Source organism: Arachis ipaensis, chromosome B06, assembly GCF_000816755.2.
Source record: "Arachis ipaensis cultivar K30076 chromosome B06, Araip1.1, whole genome shotgun sequence".
NCBI classification, from domain to species: Eukaryota; Viridiplantae; Streptophyta; class Magnoliopsida; order Fabales; family Fabaceae; genus Arachis; species Arachis ipaensis.
In genome coordinates, this window is record NC_029790.2 from 28,543,550 (window position 1) to 28,556,521 (window position 12,972).

The window sequence follows — 12,972 nt, forward strand, 5'->3', positions numbered from 1 at the left end:
AATAGTATCGTTTAGAAGCTATATTTTGGATATTTTCTACTAAAAGCTTTTTGAGTGAGGTATATTACAAGAGATTGCACAAACCTCTTCACCAAAATCAGAGAGTTCTTCCCTCCAAAAGGAAATTGAAGCGTCATCGAGGGTTATGGAGTAGGAGGAATAAAGGTTGTTTGGTTTGGCAGTTTAGTTAACAAGCAAGGTAAGCAAATCGTGAACTATTATATTCTGTGTTCTTTAGGGTTCTGTGTAGTGTAGGATTTGATGCATGCAAATGCCATGAAAATTAATCTCATGCTATAGGATTTTTGTTGAGAAAAGTTATCGTGTTTCTAATTTAAAATTTTTTTGTTATTTTCAAGTTTGTTGTTTGATTTTGTTTTTGTTAAAAGAATTTCAAATGACTAAAACTTTTGTGATTCTTGTTTTTTACCATGAAAAAAATTTTGTGAGAAATAGTGATGGAAAACTTGTTTATATGAATGGAAAAGTTGAAAACAGTTTCTAGAGATAAACATAGACCTAATCAACTTTGGTTAAGTTGTTTCATGGTTTAGGATATCTTGAATACAAAATAATGTATTGGTTTGATAATACGACCGGTAATATTGAGTTTGGGCTTTATAGTTTAACAGAGGATATTGAGATACCTAAGTTGTGTGATAATTTAACGAGAAATCCAAAAACTACATTTGTTTTTATTATCTCGTCAATCAACCTAAGTATGCAGATGAAGCAGGAGCTAGGAAGGTAGGAACTGGGAATATATGTACTAGTAAGAAAGGTACTGGATTGTAGAAATTAACAATATTAAGATTATAGACCTAAATAATATTTGTGATTATCTAATGACATTATCCTTTGATGATAGCTATGAGAGTACAGAAGATGAATCTTGCAAGCCTCCACCTCTGGAGTATGATGGTGATAGTGATGATAAGGAGAGTAATGGAGAAAAGAAGCGTGACAGTAAGAAGAAAAAAATGGCTTTGCATGGAATACAATCATCTAACTTAAGCACATTTCATCTAGATAGTTCCTAGTAAAAAATATTATACTAGGACTGGTTATATCAACCTAAATTTTCCTATTATCAAGAGGTCAATTATTTGGTGAAAGGTTCATAATAGAAAAGAGGATCTAGTTGAGGTCTTGATACAAGGGGACAAGGTTAGGAAGATAATTCGTGTAACATGTAGCAAGTGTAGCGAAAAGGATCACAACTATAAGACGTGCAAGGGAGCACCATCTAATCCTAACTGGAAGCCTAAGTGATGAGCGGATAATTTATACGCTTTTTGGCATTGTTTTTAGTATATTTTTAGTAGGATCTAGTTACTTTTAGGGATGTTTTCCTTAGTTTTTATGTTAAATTCACATATCATGTTTAAATCCGCCTGACTGAGATCTGCAAGGTGACCATAGCTTGCTTCAAGCCAACAATCTCTGTGGGATCGACCCTCTTACTCACGTAAGGTATTACTTGGACGACCCAGTGCACTTGCTGGTTAGTTGTATCAAAGTTGTGACAATTATGAATTAAAATCAAAGCACCAAGCTTTGGAGCCATTACCAGGGATTGTTCGAGCCTGGACATCACAATTTCGTGCACCAAGTTTTTGGCGCCGTTGCCGGGGATTATTTGAGTTTGGACAACTGACGGTTCATCCTGTTGCTCAGATTAGGTAATTTTCTTTTTATTTTACTTTCAAAAATTTTTCAAAAATATTTCTAAAATTTTCTCATCTGTTTTCGAAAAAAAAAATAATAATAAAAATGTTTTCAAAAATAAATTATTCTATGGCTTCAAAATTTTTAAGAATGAATTCTAGTGTTTCATGAAATATGTTGAATCATATCTGGCTGTAAAGCCATACCCAAACTACTTTGGGATTGGTATTCAACTAATCACTCCAGCCCATGTAATTATATGTTGCAGCCTGGCTGGCTGTAAAGCCATGTCTAAATTCATTTGGACTGAGGCTTGCAATTGGTTATCAAGAGCAAGCTAGTTGGAGCTAATCCACCTGCTACTGTTCCTGATCTACCCGCTGTTGATCCACGATCACCTGCTGAAGCTTGGCTGGCCATTGGCCATGTCTAGTGTTTTGGACTGAAGCTTTCATTGAAAGCTTGGCTGGCTAGTGAGCCATGTCTAATTCCTGGACTGAAGCTTTAGACTAACATGGCAAGATTCCTGGAATTCATATTAAAAATTTTTTGGAATCCTTATTTTTTCTTTCAATTTTCGAAAATATAAAATAAAAATCCAAAAAAATTAGAAAATCATAAAAATAAAAAATATTTTGTGTTTCTTGTTTGAGCCTTGAGTCATATTATAAGTTTGGTGTCACTTGCATATGCATCTTGCATTTTTTTCGAAAATTTCATGCATTCATAAGTGTTCTTCATGATCTTCAAGTTGTTCTTGGTAAGTCCTCTTGTTTGATCTTGATAAATTTTTGTTTTGTGTCTTTTCATGTTTATCATATGCATTCTTGAATTCTTAGTGTCTAAGCATTAAAGAATTCTAAGTTTGGTGTCTTGCATGTTTTCTTTGCATTAAAAATTTTTCAAAAAAATGTTCTTGATGTTCATCTTGACATTCAAAGTGTTCTTGGTGTTCATCTTGACATTCATAGCATTCTTGCATGCATTCATTGTTTTGATCTAAAAATTTCATGCATTGCATAATTTTCATGTTTTTCATAAAAATTTCAAAAATCAAAAAAATATCTTTCCCTTTTTCTCTCATCAAATTCGAAAACTTGAGTTGACTTTTTCAAAAATTTTTAAAATCAAGTTGTTTCTTATGAGTCAAATCAAATTTTCAATTTGAAAATCTTATCTTTTTCAAAATATTTTTTTAAAAAAATCAAATCTTTTTCAAAATTCTTAGTTATTTTCGAAAATTCCAAAAATATTTTTCAAAAATCTTTTTCTTATTTTTATAATAAATTTTCGAAAATAACATGATCAATTAATGTTTTGATTCAAAAATTTCAAGTTTGTTACTTGCTTGTAAAGTGCTTAGGGCCACGGCCAAGACTCATAAAGAAGCTGTGTTCAAGAATCATCATACTGAACTAGGAGAGTCAATAACACTATCTGAACTCTGAATTCCTATAGATGCCAATCATGCTGAACCTCAATAGAAAAAGTGAGATGCCAAAACTATTCAAGAGGCAAAAAGCTATAAGTCCCGCTCATTTGATTGAAGCTATGTTTCATTGATAGTTTGGAATTTATAGTATATTCTCTTCTTTTTATCCTATTTGATTTTCAGTTGCTTGGGGACAAGCAACAATTTAAGTTTGGTGTTGTGATGAGCGGATAATTTATACGCTTTTTGGCATTGTTTTTAGTATATTTTTAGTAGGATCTAGTTACTTTTAGGGATGTTTTCCTTAGTTTTTATGCTAAATTCACATTTCTGGACTTTACTATGAGTTTGTGTGTTTTTCTGTGATTTCAGGTATTTTCTGGCTGAAATTGAGGGACTTGAGCAGAAATCAGATTTTGAGGTTGAAAAAGGACTGCTGATGCTGTTGGATTCTGACCTCCCTGCACTCAAAGTGGATTTTCCGGAGCTAGAGAACTCAAAATGGTGCGCTTCCAATTGCGTTGGAAAGTAGACATCCAGGGCTTTCCAGCAATATATAATAATCCATACTTTGGCCAAGAATTGACGACGTAAACTGGCGTTCAACGCCAGCCTTCTGCCCAAATCTGGCGTCCAGCGCCAGAAAAGGATCCAAAACCAGAGTTGAACGCCCAAACTGGCACAGAAACTGGTGTTCAACTCTACATATGGCCTTTGCACGTGCTACACTTAAGCTCAGCCCAAACACACACCAAGTGGGCCCCGGAAGTGGATTTATGCATCAATTACTTACTCATGTAAACCCTAGTAGCTAGTTTATTATAAATAGGACCTTTTACTATTGTATTAGGCATCTTTGGTCTCAATTTGATTCCATTGTACATCTTAGGAGACTATTGATCACGTTTTAGGGGGCTGGCCATCTCGGCCATGCCTGGACCTTCACTTATGTATTTTCATACGGTAGAGTTTCTACACTCCATAGATTAAGGTGTGGAGCTCTGCTGTTCCTCAAAGATTAATGCAAAGTACTCCTGTTTTCTATTCAATTCTTCTTATTTCGCTTCTAAGATATCCATTCGCACCCAAGAACATGATGAAGGTGATGATTATGTGTGACGCTCATCATCCTTCTCCCTTATGAACGCGTGCCTGACAAACAAAAACAGCAGAAGAAAAATCACACCCTGGAGGAGCATCTGTCTGGCGTTCAAACGCCAGAACAGAGCATAGTTCTGGCGCTGAACGCCCAGAATGGGAGCATCCTGGCGCTGAACGCCCAGAACAAGCATGGTTCTGGCGTTCAACGCCAGAAATGGTAGCAAAGGGGCGTTGAACGCCCAAAATGGGCACCAACCTGGCGCTGAACGCCCAGAGTTGTGTGCAAGGGCATTTTGCATGCCTAAATTGGTGCAGGGATGTAAATGCCTTGACACCACAGGATCCCCACCTACCTCATCATCTCTCTTCCCATTCATGATCATCCCCTCTACTTTCTATTTACCACTCACATCCATACACCCACTACCTTCAAAATTCAACATCTCTCTCCCACCCAATCCCACCCATATGACCGAATACACATCTCCCTCCATCTCCTCCATATCTTCTTCTTATTCTTCTATTCTTTCTTCTTTTGCTCGAGGGCGAGCAACATTCTAAGTTTGGTGTGGTAAAAGCATAGCTTTTTTTGTTTTTTCCATAACCATTGATGGAACCTAAGGCCAGAGAAACCTCTAGAAAGAGGAAAGGGAAGACAAAAGCTTCCATCAAGGGTCTATAGCTCAGTGGTAGAACATTTGACTGCAGATCAAGAGATCCCTGAGATACCTCAGGGGATACATTTTCTTCCACACAATTATTGGAAGCAACTAAGGGTGGAACATCAAGAGCACTCCATCATCCTTCATGAAATCAGAGAAGATCTAAAAGCAATGAAGGAGGAGCAGCAAAGACAAGGAAGAGACATAGAAGAGTTCAAGGACATCACTAAGGTGGATTCATTCCTTGTTCTTACTTTCTCTGTTTTTCGTTTTCTATGTTATGTGCTTATCTATGTTTGTGTCTTCATTACATGATCATTAGTAGTTAGTATCTTTGTCTTAAAGTTATGAATGTCCTATGAATCCATCACCTCTCTTAAATAAAAAAATGTTTTAATTCAAAAGAACAAGAAGTACATGAGTTTCGAATTTATCCTTGAACTTAGCTTAATTATATTGATGTGGTGACAATGCTTCTTGTTTTCTGAATGAATGCTTGAACAGTGCATATGTCTTTTGAAGTTGTTGTTTAAGAATGTTAATTATGTTGGCTCTTGAAAGAATGATGACTAGGAGACATGTTATTTGATAATCTGAAAAATCATAAAAATGATTCTTGAAGCAAGAAAAAGCAGCAAAGAACAAAGCTTGCAGAAAAAAAAAAAAGAAAGAAAAAAAAAAAAAAAAAAAAAGGAATTAAGATCAAAGCACCAAGCTTTGGAGCCATTACCAGGGATTGTTCGAGCCTGGACATCACAATTTCGTGCACCACTAAGACAGAGAAACCAAAGGAGACCAGAGCAACTAGTCGAGCACATGTAGAATTTTCATTATCCTTATCGGCCCTATAGCCTAAGGTAACAAAGCATTTGAGAATTTATGTGTCTTCATTAACTAAGTTTAAGGTTTTAAATGTCCAAAATATTATTGCTCAGAGATTTATTTATCTATTATAATATTAAAGTCTTATGTGTCCTCTATATTATGATAGATTAATTGGTCATTGTGTTACAGGGTGGCCAAAACAAACCTGAGGCAGTTCCACAAAATACATCTAATGCAAGTTATCACAACCTCCAAAAAATTGCATGCGTTTTACATCTTAATTTTAATGTGATGGTTTATTATTTGTATTGTGTATATGGTTGTATAATTACAAGAATCCCTGAGAACAGGATTGATCCAAATAGCAACTACTCAACCTACTCTAATAATATCGAATTCGGTTGAACCAAGCTCATCAGTCTCTCCAGCAAGACTATTGTTAGTTCCATCTCAACCTACATTAGCAACACCAACTCTACCTCAACTAAGACTAGCAACACCAATCTAACGAAAATTAAAACTAGTAGCACCACCAGTCCAACCTCAATGAAGATTAGTAGCACCAGTAGTCCAAACATCCTTCAAGGCTCCAGCCAAAATTTATTTCAAAGAACCATCTAAATTTAGGCCAAAAAATCAATCATTAAGCTACCCGTGTCATTAACTACTTAGTTTTAAGTTGCTCCACCACCTTCAACAAATGTGACAACAAGATCAAGTAGAGGAGCATCAAAGAAGACCTTGACGGTAGCAAGTAGTGCCACAATATGAATATTCAAGTTTATTCCAAATCAAACCATTAACAATTTGAAAAAGTGACCAAGTTGACATTATCTTATTTTCGAAACAAACATTAGTTTTTGGGTTATAATAGATATTAGCAAACTTCCTTTGAGCAAATTAAATTACTTTTAAGTTAGTTTTTTGGAAAACTATTTGATATGTCTACTACATTTTGTTTGCTAAACTTGGTTATGTCATTTGTGACACTATTATCAATTTTGCTTATGTTATTATTTATGCTTATCATCTAAGGTGATTGAGTGAAAACATATTAATTCAGCAACATTATGAATCAATTCAATGTTAAAGGATCTATATCATTTATTTATTCAAGTTTTTTTAGAATGAGAAAGTTAGTAAAGGATTAAAGTCAAGGTTAATTATTTTTATTTGAGATTCAAAAAATTATAAAAATGCTAGAGAGTCGTCAAAATTTATAATCTTTGGTCATTAATTAATTATCAATATTTAAAAGTATAGAATAAGAGTAAATGGTAAAATTAGTTTCCGAAAGATAATTCATTCTTCAAATTAGTTCTCGAAAGATTTTTTAAATCAAATTTGTCATTCAAAGATTTTAAGTTAGTCATTTTAGTCTTTCCGTCACTTCTGTTGCTAATGGCATCAAAATTTATTGATGTGACACGTTAAATGATACAACAACATACATCTTGTAGTCTTAATTAGCAGCTAACATGACAAATTTATAAAATTAGACCAAATGAACTCCAAATTGAAAGATTCCAATACCTCAAATTGTCTTCTCAATTAGGTTTTAATTTGATCTTTGATAAACTTATCATTCTAATAGTCAATTAATACTCCTATGTGTGTTGTAGTATCACTTAACGTGCCACATTAACAAAATTTGGCGTCATCAACAAAAAAAAATGACAAAATGACTAACTCGATTAGTTTAAAATTTTTAAAAGACGAATTTGATTAAAAAAATTGTTAGGGATTAATTTGGAGATGAGTGATCTTTCAAGAACGAATTTGACCATTATATCGATAAAGTATGTTGTTAGATTACTAGATTAAAAAATTGAATTAATAACTAAACAATAACAAAAAAAAATAAATTTTGATAACTCCTAATATTTTTCAGATTATTTATTAGTTATTATCATGTGTTTTTTATTTTTAAATTTTTGCATTAAGCATTTTTTTTTTTGAGATTGCTGCAACAGCAAGAGCATTACTACATCAGACTCATGTTGATCATCGCTAGCATGAAAATAAACGAACATTGTTATATATACAAAATATATAAATAAAATTGGCTATATATTGTCTGAAAGTTTATTTGTTGGCAAGTGTCCTGTAAGATGATTCCAGCTAAGATCTCTACAACATGAACCAACAACCACAAATTAGAGGGTAGTCATAAAAAGGAGAAGAAAATTATTTCAATGTCACTAGTCACAATGCAAAATCACCAGAGATAGCTAAACATACAAATAGCTAAGATTTGCTATTGGGCTGAAATCAGGAACAGTTCCTTGTAGATTGCAGTTTCTCAGACTCCTGCCAAGCTAAAGAGTAAACATTAGCCCCGAAAAATAAATAAAAAATAAAAATTGTTCTTATGTTCTTGAAGGTTAAGCTTGTGACTTAATATCCTGCTTGAGCTTGAGCTAGGAGCCCAAAGCATGTGATTTTTTACATACTTCCAAGTTCCAATCCATAACTTCACAAGTAAGCTCTTTGGCGATTAAGCATAAAGATTCAAAGACTCCCCATCTTTTACCACAAATTATATTTAAGAATGATACTATCAAAGTAGGATATCAGACATTCGGATTGCATGGTTAAAATAATACTTACAGTTTTACAAGCCTGGAATAACGTCATTGCTTGACCATTTGAAAAACTAGTGCCATACAAAAGATATTCTCGCTATGAAGCTGGCAATGCCGCTTCTTGGCACTACACTTGTAACTCTCTCTGTGGCGTTCATGGCTGGTATCTACACAGTTATAAGCAAACTTACCTGGCTGGCCATATTTTCTTCTATATGCTCTCTTTGCTCCTCTCATCTTCTGCATCCAAATTCTCACGCTACATTTTCTACTACCCCTTTATCTTTTTAGAATCACTAGCTGAGAAGGAACCAGAGGAGCAAAAGAATTATAACTTGGTGCAAGCAATGGGCAACAAATTGGAGAAAGTAAAAAAAGAACGATAGATAAACTGATAATCTGAATAAAAAACGCAAATACCAAATTTTGAAAAATTGAATTCATTTATAATTTCACAGGGGCAAGACAAGTAGGATATGAATTCAGATATTTTGTGTCACAATCCATAGAGCTATAACCTGATCTTAATGATTGATAGCAAACTGCGGTACTTAAGCCTGCAGTGGTTATATAATTGCTACCTTAAAGAAAAGAGGCTTACCATATAAAAAGCTGCCATAAAGTACACGTTGAGCATGCAAATGAAAACAAAATTGAAAATTTTTGCTACTAAAACTCGGATTAGCAATTTTTTCACTGATGTGCTTTGCATAGCTTCTCCAGAACTCGGATAATAGAGGAGAGTTGTGTTATGTAATATTATTAATAGAGGATAATAGCTACTAAAACTCCAGAACATTTCCTTTTCCTATTCAAGTGACAATTATGAACATAACAACTCCAAGCATGAGCCCTAAAACTGCAGTTTAGAATAGATTACCGAGCTTCCAGCTCTAAAAGTCTTCTCAACTGTATTCCCTGTAACATAGTTCTTGAGCTTGGTTCTCACAAATGCTGCTCCTTTTCCAGGTTTCACATGAAGAAACTCTAAACCATGCATCATGCAATTTCAAATAAACTAATGTCACATTATGCTCTAAATAATAATAAGCCCATAACTTCACATTATGTCTCTTCGAGTGTACTCTCTACTAGTAATTCTTAGCTTCCAATTTCTGCTTGATGCTTTAGATTTATCATTTTTTAAACAGAAATTAATTTGAAACCAACCTTAACGTGGCAGTGACATTATACTTGGGCAGCATCCTGCCACCAAAATAACCAAGTCAATAACCAATTCCTATTTAACAAATTCATAGAATCAATTAGTGCACTAACCTGATATCTTTCATGAAAAGCTGTTTGGGCTTTTCCACCAAACTTGATATCATATCGGAATATCTGCTCCTCACTCCTCAGCCAAGTAGGTCATAGACAAAGCTAATTTTATTTTTCATTAATATTTAAGCTGAAAAGAAGGTCATAAAACAGAAGGAGAAAAAAAAAGGAACCTTTCAATATTCTATCTTAACATATCACCTAACTACTTCTACAACTTCCAAATCACAGAAGAGAGAATAATACTGCAATAAATAATCCTAATACTGTAATTTCTGCATAGATAAATTTATCTGCTGCAATAAGTGATTAAGAGAAGCCATAATCTAGAAGTTCAATTCCATTCTATATCTATAAGAGTTCAAAGAATTTCACTGTATTGCTAGAACACTGATTAATTAAGAATGTGCAATTCTAGGGTTCCAAAATAATTAACCAAGATGAAGGATTGAAAGCAATGCATTTATCCACACAAAAAAATCACAAATAGAGTAGAATCGTGGAACAAGCTCAGAACAGGTGATCGAATCCCTAAGCTGGAAATTAGAAACATTTAAATAGAAGAAAGAGAATGGAAAGGGCAAAATTACCATTTGTTTTGAGATACCAGCATGTGATAGAAACTGTAACAAGAACAAGAAGCTCAATCAGCATCAACAACAACAAGAAGATAGAAACTGCGAAGAAAAACTGATAAATCTAAAATTGGCACAGAAAAATTGAACCCTAAACAACAGAATCACAGGGAGGGGGCTCGTGCGACGCAAGGGATGATAGAGAGAGATCGTCCGACGCGAGTGGTCGCGGCAGCGGCGGAAGACGCCAAAAACTCAGAGGAACAACCGAACAATGGCAGCAGAGCGGCGGCGGAGGAGGAGGAGGAACGGAAGAGAGCGTGACGAAGAAGATCCATTGGAAAAAGAGGAATTAATTGCATGAAATTAGAAAGCTGAGATGCGCCGCTGATGGAGGATTTGGAAGGGATGAGTGTAGAGATTTGGAGAAGTACCGTGATTGAAACGAGGAGCTTTTCACTCACAACTCTTATTTTAATATTTTCTGACGGAAAATTTTAAATTACAGACGAATTTTCCGTCTGTAATAATTTAATAAAATGTAGCGTTTTGTCTACTTAATTACAGACAGAAAATTCGTCTGTAACTATTCCACGAAAAAAAAAATTAATTTTCCGACTGAATTATAGACGGATTCTCTTTTCCGTCTGTAATTTATGCTAATCTATTTTTTTTTTTGTTTTCTGACAAAAAAATCCCTCTGAAATTCCATCTGTATTTCAGTGGGATAAAATCCGTCAGAAATATCCGTCTGTAATAACTAGTTTTCTAGTAGTGACAAAAGAGAAAATAGACAAGATAAATCAATTGGAGTAAAAAAAAGCATAATATTAAATTATAAAAAAAAAAAAACAAACACAACCCCATAAAGCCAGTAAAACTCAAAATTCTAAATAAAAGAAGTGATAAAATATAAGAATAACAAGTAAATGAAGGAAAAAAGTCAGAACCACAAATGAAGAAAAGGTTGAAGGGTAAGAGAAACGTAAGACAAGTAGTGTGGCATAGCTGTTTAACAATTATGCTTACACATACAGAAGAAGAAATCAAGGAACAAAAACACACCATGAGTGTAAACCATATAGAACAAATAGAACAAAGACTCAAATCAAATCAACACTATCAGAATAACAATTTACACTCTCCCTTTTATTTATTTATTTATTTATTTTCTTCCTATGGAATGGAACCAAATAAAAAAGGAATTGATTGGACAAATTAGCTATTGCAAAAAACATAACAACCCTTTTAGTTAGTTAATTAACATATTCATTCGATTATCCAAGTTGCGGTATTATTTGGCAGTTATTATTCAAACTTTATTATTGCTGTTTATTTCAAGTTTTCAACCAGCCTTCTGACAAGCTAAGATCCCTTCATATTATCATAAATCAACCGCGTCACAGTTAAATTAAAATGTTTTAATGCTTAAAATAGTTTTTTTTTAAATGATTACGAAAAAATTAATTTGGTTTGTAAAAGAATTGACATTTTCACTAAAAAAAAAAAACAGAAAAAATCTCGCTCAAAAGGAAAACCACATTTGTTGTTTTTTAGCCATATAATTAGGATTTTTTTTTATTTAAATTATTTACAGTAAAGTATTGTTTTTGTTCCTAATGTTTGGGTAAGCCCTATTTGTGTCCCTAATGTTTAAATCATCCTATTTGTATCGCTAACGCTTATAAAAGTAATTCAATATTATCCTGCCGTCAATTATATTAATAGATCAGATTGCATTTTTTAATTATTCTCATTTTGATATATTCATTCTCAATTAAGTTTCACTTGGATGTGTTCTATTTTAATATTGTACCCAAAAGTTGTGTTCAGGTTCAATTATGTCCCTAAAAAAGTGAATTATGTAAATATTGCAGGGATTAGTTTCATTTTTTAATGAGTTATTATCCGTAGTGGATCATCAGTTCTGACCCAGACATTTGTATTTTAACTTCAAGAGATTTTCAGAATTCTAACTAAAGCTCATAATGTGTAATTGATAGCAGGGTAACATTGAATTATTTTACAAACATTAGAGATACAAATAGGACAATTTAAACGTTAGGAACACAAATATATAGGACTTACCCCAAACGTTGGGGACAAAAATGATACTTTACTTAATTATTTAAATATAATATTTACAAAAATATGTAATCTGTAGCGTATTGACATTTATCCATTAACAGTAATATCTCGGATACAATACCCAAAAGCAAGTTAAACAAACATCCCGGGTACACTATACCCTAGATATGAAACACATCAAGAAAGCATAACCTAGGTGCTACTGGGATACGTTAAGAAGGCAGAGACCGAGTACTGTATACCCGAGATACCCTTTAATGGAAAAGCAGGCATAGTACCCGAGATGCCTTCTACCACTATATAAGGGGTGTGTAACTGAGATTCATTGCTTCATTTCACATTTTTAGGGTTTTGGAAAGTTTTGAGAGCAGACATGGCTAGATGAGAAAGTTACGTCCAATCAGAAAATATTAATAGATTGAACGCAACTTGGCATGTGACTCTATGCTCTTCTCTATCGCTGTTAGTAGTTGCTGTGAGAACACTTGACCAGAATTCAGTTGAGTTTGTGTCTCACGACCCTTGTACACAAACAGTTGTTGCAACCGCTCATAAGTTGCCCTCACAATAGTAGCCACAGAAAGGTTCCTCGTTCCCTTTAGAACAGCGTTGATACACTCAAAAATATTCGTTGTCATATGACCAAACAAACGATATTCGTCACAGTGCTGGAGCTACAATGCCTTCCTAAACCTTAGTGCCCAATCAAGCATACCCATTGATAACCCCTTCAATGCGTCCAAGTACTAATAACATCC

General features: G+C 33.9%; 2 long non-coding RNA genes across 2 annotated transcripts; both read right to left on the reverse strand.

Annotated features, from left to right (window-relative positions):
• Positions 7,653–8,330, reverse strand: LOC107648710. Its single transcript, XR_001622031.2, has 3 exons — positions 8,299–8,330; positions 7,930–7,998; positions 7,653–7,818 (listed from the first exon to the last, which is right to left on the reverse strand). It is a non-coding gene; the product is annotated as an uncharacterized LOC107648710 (long non-coding RNA).
• LOC107648709 lies at positions 8,941–10,579 on the reverse strand. The gene is made up of 4 exons (XR_002348612.1): positions 10,277–10,579; positions 9,552–10,174; positions 9,444–9,479; positions 8,941–9,260 (listed from the first exon to the last, which is right to left on the reverse strand). It is a non-coding gene; the product is annotated as an uncharacterized LOC107648709 (long non-coding RNA).